The sequence below is a fragment of the Physeter macrocephalus genome, chromosome 4 (genome assembly GCF_002837175.3).
Source record: "Physeter macrocephalus isolate SW-GA chromosome 4, ASM283717v5, whole genome shotgun sequence".
In the NCBI taxonomy this organism is placed as follows: Eukaryota; Metazoa; Chordata; class Mammalia; order Artiodactyla; family Physeteridae; genus Physeter; species Physeter macrocephalus.
This window is the reverse complement of record NC_041217.1, coordinates 60,701,584-60,708,047: the sequence shown is the minus strand read 5'-3', so window position 1 is coordinate 60,708,047 and position 6,464 is coordinate 60,701,584.

The following is a 6,464-nucleotide window of genomic DNA, read 5'->3' as shown; positions in this document are numbered from 1 at the left end:
CAGCATTATTCATAGTTACCAAAAAGTGTAAACAACCCAAATAAATAAATAATTAAAATGTGATATATCCATACAATGGAATATTATTCTGCAATAAAAAAGGAATGAAAAAATGATACATGCTACAAAATGGATGAACCTTGAAAACATCCTAAGTGAAAGAAGCCAGACATATAAGATCACATATTATGAAAAGACAATCCTCAGAATGGGAGAAATATTTGCAAACGAATCAGCAGACAAAGGATTAATCTCCAAAATATATACACAGCTCAGGCAGTTCAATATTAAAAAAACAAAAAACCCAATCAAACAATGGGCAGAAGACCTAAATAAACATTTCTCCAAAGAAGACATACAGATGGCCAAGAGGCACATGAAAAACTGCTCAACATCACTAATCATTAGAGAAATGCAAATCAAAACTACAATGAGATATCACCTCACACCGGTTAGAATGGGCATCATCAGAAAATCTACAAACAACAAATGCTGGAGAGGGTGTGGAGAAAAGGGAACCCTCTTGCACTGTTGGTGGGAATGTAAATTGATACAGCCACTATGTAGAACAGTATGCAGGTTCCCTAAAAAACTAAAAATAAAATTACCATATGACCCGGCAATCCCACTACGGGGCATATACCCAGAGAAAACCATAATTCAAAAAGACACATGCACCCCAATGTTCATTGCAGCACTATTTACAATAGCCAGGTCATGGAAGAAAACTAAGTGTCCATCGACAGACGAATGGATAAAGATGTGGTCTATATATACAATGGCATATTACTCAGCCATAAAAAGAAACGAAATTGGATCATTTGTAGAAATGTGGATGGACCTAGAGACTGTCATACAGAGTGAAGTAAGTCAGAAAGAGAAAAACAAATATCGTCTATTAAAGCATATATGTGGAATCTAGAAAGATGGTACAAATGAACTGGTTTGCAAGGCAGAAATAGAGACACATGTAGAGAACAAACGTATGGACACCAAGGGGGGGGGAAGCGGGAGGGAGAGGGGGATGGGATGAATCGGGAGATTGGAATTGACATGTATACACTAATATGTATAAAATAGATAACTAATAAGAACTTGCTGTATAAAAAATGGATAAACAAAACAAAATTTTTTTTAAAAAGATCACATATTATATGATCTCATTCATATGAAATGTCCAGAATGGGCAAATCCAAAGAGACAAAAAGTAGATTAGTGGTTGCCAGGAGTTGGGGCAGAAGGGAATAGAGAGTGACGGCTAATAGGTACAGGGGTCTTTTGAGGGTGAAAATGTTCTAAAATCAGTTGTCGTGATTGTTGCACAAACTGTGAATATACTAAAATTTAAAAGCTATTGAAGTGTACTCTAAGTGAGTGAATTTTATGGGATATGAATATATTGCAATAAAGCTGCTTAAAAAATGCTTAGTACAGTGCCTAGTACGTTTCCCAATCCACGAATATTATTTATTGTACAATGTAGCAGGTGTCCACCCTTATCTCACCCTAAATGTGTCCAAGTTTGAACCCTGAGTATTGGACTCCTAATTTATCTGCGGATACATGTGCACATGCACAAACTGGCCTGTGTACAAGGCAATTCATCCTGGCATTGTCTATAATAGCAAAAGATTGGAAACAACCTAAAAGTCCATCAGTGGGGGGAATAGTTCAATAAATTATTATATACTCAGTCACAAGAATACAAAATAGTCATTAAAAGACTATTAAAAGAAGAATGAGGGAGTCTTAATATACTGATAATGAAACTCTTTCCAAGATATACTGTTAGGAGAAAAAAATCAGGTCCAAACAGTGTAGGAGAAGATAGATAGATGATGAATACATAGATAGATGATAGACATATGTGTGTATATATATGTATATTTGCTTTTTTTTCTTTGTCTTAGTTTTAATTAACTCTACAATAAATGTATAATCTGACAAAACACAATAAATAAATTTTAATTTTAAGAAAAGATGGTGGGTTTAGAGTCAGATAACAGAATTCCTATATAGACCTGGTGAAAATATTCATCTTAACTCAAGTGATGGCATTCCATCATACTTAAAACATAATGAAGAATGGTAGATTAAAGAAGATATATATTTATATATGTATATTTGCTTTTATATGCATGAAATATATCTGGAAGGGCAGAAAAACAAAAACAATAATAAACAAAAAATACTGAGGTTATTCCTTGCCTCCAGGGAAGGAATTAAGCGACCATGGGGCACAGAACATATCACTATCTTTCACTGACTTTTCAATTATGAAACTTGTGAATGTGCCTGCTACTCAATAATAAATATAGACACAAAAGGTCACATATTGTATGTTTCCATTTATATGAAATATCCAGAATAGACAGAGCCATAGAAACAGAAAGCAGATTGGTGGTTGCTAGGAAGTGGGGGCGGGGAGGCGGGATGGAGAGAAGCTGGTTCCTGGGTAAGGGGCTTTACTTCAGAGTGATGAAAATGTTTGGAAACTCAATAGCGGAAGTGGTTGCACAATACTGTGAATGTACTCAATGCAACTGAATTGTTCACTTCGAAATTGTTAATTTTATGTTATGCAAATTTCACCTCAATAATTTTTTAGAAAAAGAAAGAAAAATGGAGAGGGAGGGGAAAGAGAGAAAGAGAGAGAAAAAAGGAAGGAGGGAGGAAGGGGAGTATGCAGAATTTCCATCTGAGGCAGCTGGCTTGGAGGGGTTTTGAGCAAACGGCCTCTCATGGAGTTAGCCTGTTGCTAAGAAAGGAAACGAGGGCGGAAACAATTGACACAGCGACCAGGGAGGTACCGGTGAGAGGACCAGGCACTGTGATCGGCGCCAGGGCACAGCGACGCATGCTTCCTTCCGTCTGCTGGGCCCTCCGCTGTGATGTTCGGGGTGTGTCCTTTAACTACCCGCACAACAGCTGGAATCGGCGCAGCCCACTCTTCTTCCCACCCCCCCTCAGAACCACCCTCCTCCGGCCCCTCCGCACTTAGGGCCCCTCCCATCCGGTTGCCTAGTTGGCTGTGGCCCCCATCAGGGCCAGGCAACTTCTGCTATTAAAATTTAACACAAACGGCTGGCTGATTCTCCCAGGAGAGTAGGGGTAGAGCCTGATCCTCTCCAGGGCCTCCCAGAACTTCCCCTCTGCACAAACCTCATTTTGTCATCCTCAGCGGTGATCCACCCTTCCCAAAGTGAGCAAGGCAGCTCCGACACCTCCCCACGAGGGCAAGCAAAAGATCTCAGTGGCTCCTACTGGACGGTTGTCACCCTACCTGCCTACCAATCTCTCTAGATCCTACCCTTGTATGGTTACTACTCTACCACCTGTCGTTTGAACCTACCCTTACCAGCTCTAATTTATTTGAAGGAAGATTTCCTTCAAGGTTTCTTCTCCCCTCCATTCCCCCTGCTTCCCTCCCAGTCGGGTTCCAGTCACCTCACATGTGGGAAACTGCACTAGCTTCCTAAGTGGCCTCCCTGTCTTTTCCTTGCTTCTACCTCAGATCCCTCCTGCCACCAATGCACGTTTTATCACCTTCAGGTACCATTTTCATCAGGTCATGCCTCTGACTCCAAAGCTGGCACCTGCTTCCCCCTGTCTTCACCATCAAGTCTGAAGGTCTTACCTGCCACTCAAGTCCCCTTTAAACGTCCCCAAACTGACTTTCCAGTCTGTTCCCCAAATCATTATGTTCCCCACACATGATGACTTGAGCATCATGCTCTGCACAATATATACTGATTGACTTTAAACACTACACATTAAAATTAAAAATGCACTATTCCTGCTAAACATTTATCAAATGTAGGGTGTCAAGTCATAAGCAGGCTCTGATAGTCTAAGAGAACAATATTACTTGCAGGTGATTTCTGCATTTAAATGTAGCTAAACCATCCCACTAAGAACCAGGAATTCTTTCAGTGCTGCGCATAAACAATATCTATCTTTTAGTGGACTGGTTCAACAAGTTGATCAGAGGCCACTGGGTGAAATGTGCTCCATCTCATGGTTTTCCAGCCACCTCTGCTCAGGAACCTGATTCCAGGTTATAACATTAGTTATCACCAGAATGTGCTTTGTTGAGTCCTACTCATGTGCCAATCAATGTATCATATTTAGTTTACTCCTCTCAACAACCCCAAAAGGTAGATCCTATTATCATAATCCAGCTTTCGCAGATGAGGAAATTGAGTCTTAGAAAGGTTAATTAACTTGCTCTGGGTTTCTGAGTTCCACATTAATCAGTCTAACTCCTAAGCCCCTCTTCTAACCAAGGCTGCTACCCAGGGTGGGTACAGTGAATTTGCTGTAACTTCCTTTAATCTACTGTTCCACCATGCTATTTCATGTTAGGTTTAATAAATGTCTTCAGAGGGTTCTTTCTGACTGGGTCACACCACTCCCTGTAGGATCTTTGTAAACCTAAGTGTTGCCCTGCTTAAAATCTCCCACAACGTGGTAAACTGAAAAATGTCCCCTACAAGATATCCATGTCCGAATCACTGGAATCTGGGGATGTTATCTTATACGGCAAAAAAAAAGTGTGTGTGGCAGGGCAAGCGGGTATTATGCAGATGTGATTACCTTAAGAATCTTGAGATAGATTATCCTTGTTTATCCAGGTGGGCCCTAAATGCAATCATATGTGTCCCTAGAAGAAGGAGGCAGAAGATTTGACACAGACAGAAGAGGAGAAGGCAGCGTGACCAGAGATTGGAGGGACACAGCCACAAGCCAAGGAATGCCAGAGGCCACCAGAAGCTGGAAGAAGAAAAGAAAGGATTCTCCCCTAGAGCATCCAGAGGGACGCAGCCCTGCCAACACCTTGATTGGTGGTGACTTTCTGGCCTCCAGAAGCGTGAGAGAACAAATTTCTGGTGTTTTAAGCCATTAGATTTGCAGTAATTTGTTACAGCATTCCCAGGAAACTAATGCACATGAGTCCCCATTACCTACAGATAAACTGTGGCTGACTCAGCAGCACCTACTTTCCTTTGTGAACTCATTTCTCCCCTTTCTCTGACACGCCTGGGCCCCAAACATAAGAGAGAGTAGTTCCTGAACTCACTGCGTTCCCCACCTTGTCCTCCGGGAAAACACCTGCTCTCTTCCCATCCTTGTCCCCTTCTCTCTCCCAGCACACAGTGCTCCCAAGTCACCTGATTCTTACCTCTATTTTAACACTTAGCACAAAATGTTCTAGTTGTTCATATACTGTTTTCTTCCATTCACATAAAGGTCCCTACATGGCGTGGACCCTGCCTTATTTGCCTTTGCATCTCCAGCACCAGCACAGCGCAGGAACACGTAGTAAGTGCTCAATGAATGAATAAGTTTAGCACCATAGTAGGTGTCAAGTAACCTACTGCATCATTGCCATTAGCCATTCTTCTCACTCCCCACTGTGCAATGCAGAGGCAACCAGCTCCTCCAGGCTGTGTGATGCACTCCTGCAGAGCCTCTCTGTACGTCTGTCTTGCCAGGGTGTACAAGTAGGCGGCTTTTAGTTGAAATTTCATGTGTGCCTTGTCGAATTGCATCCTCAGCAAGAGCTAAAAGGAAAACAGCTTTTAGAGAGCCTCTAAGAAATCTGTATTCAGGGCACTTTACAGAGGTAGCCCCAAGGGAAGAGAAAACAAGACACCTCTGATCCTTAATGCATGAAATTAAGACAGAAACCGTTGGATTTATCCAATGGATTTTCTTTAAAATCACATTCCTGGTGATTTTAAAGAAAAAGGCCTAAAAGATGTTACGATATCAAGATTGAATGTCTTAATATATCTGGAGAGGAAAAAGGGGGAGAGAGGGAAGGAAAGCCGATTCCTCAGACTGATTCATCCTAGAGGCTAAAGAAGAGTCTAAGGCAATGTTGGCAAAGCCCATTTAACCACGGGGCAGGTAAGATGTGGTTCTGGTGCACGAATTCTGCCTAAACCAGGTGCAGCCCCATCACACTTGTGAGAACCTGGGGCCACTGACTGTGCAAATCCTGAACTTTATTCTTTTGCCCAGTTTCTTGCTTACCAAGCAGCTTTCTCCATTATAACCTGCCGCTCCCAGGAAGACATCAGCCCTCTGAGTGGTCGCAAGTCAGACCTCGAACATGTGAAGCCAAAAGGCTGGACTAGGGAGACCTCCTCAGGGTTATGGCACCCTGTGGGGATTTGTCTGGGCAGCCAGACTTCCTCTCTCCATCCAATGCGTATTCTTGCCTTTTCTTGAATCCTCCACATGAAGTAAATAAGTGAAGTAGAAAAGGAGCCTTGGTGAGCCAATGAGGATAGCGGTTCTTATTCTCCTTTGGTGTCATAGACCTTTTTGAGAATATAATTGTATAGAGCCTGTCTCCCTAGCCCATGTGAAGAAAGGTTGCCTCCAATTCCAGGAGAGTTAACGTGGAGCAAAAGTTCAGCCATTGCTTATGGGTGCCTGGTTGAGAACCCAGGTTT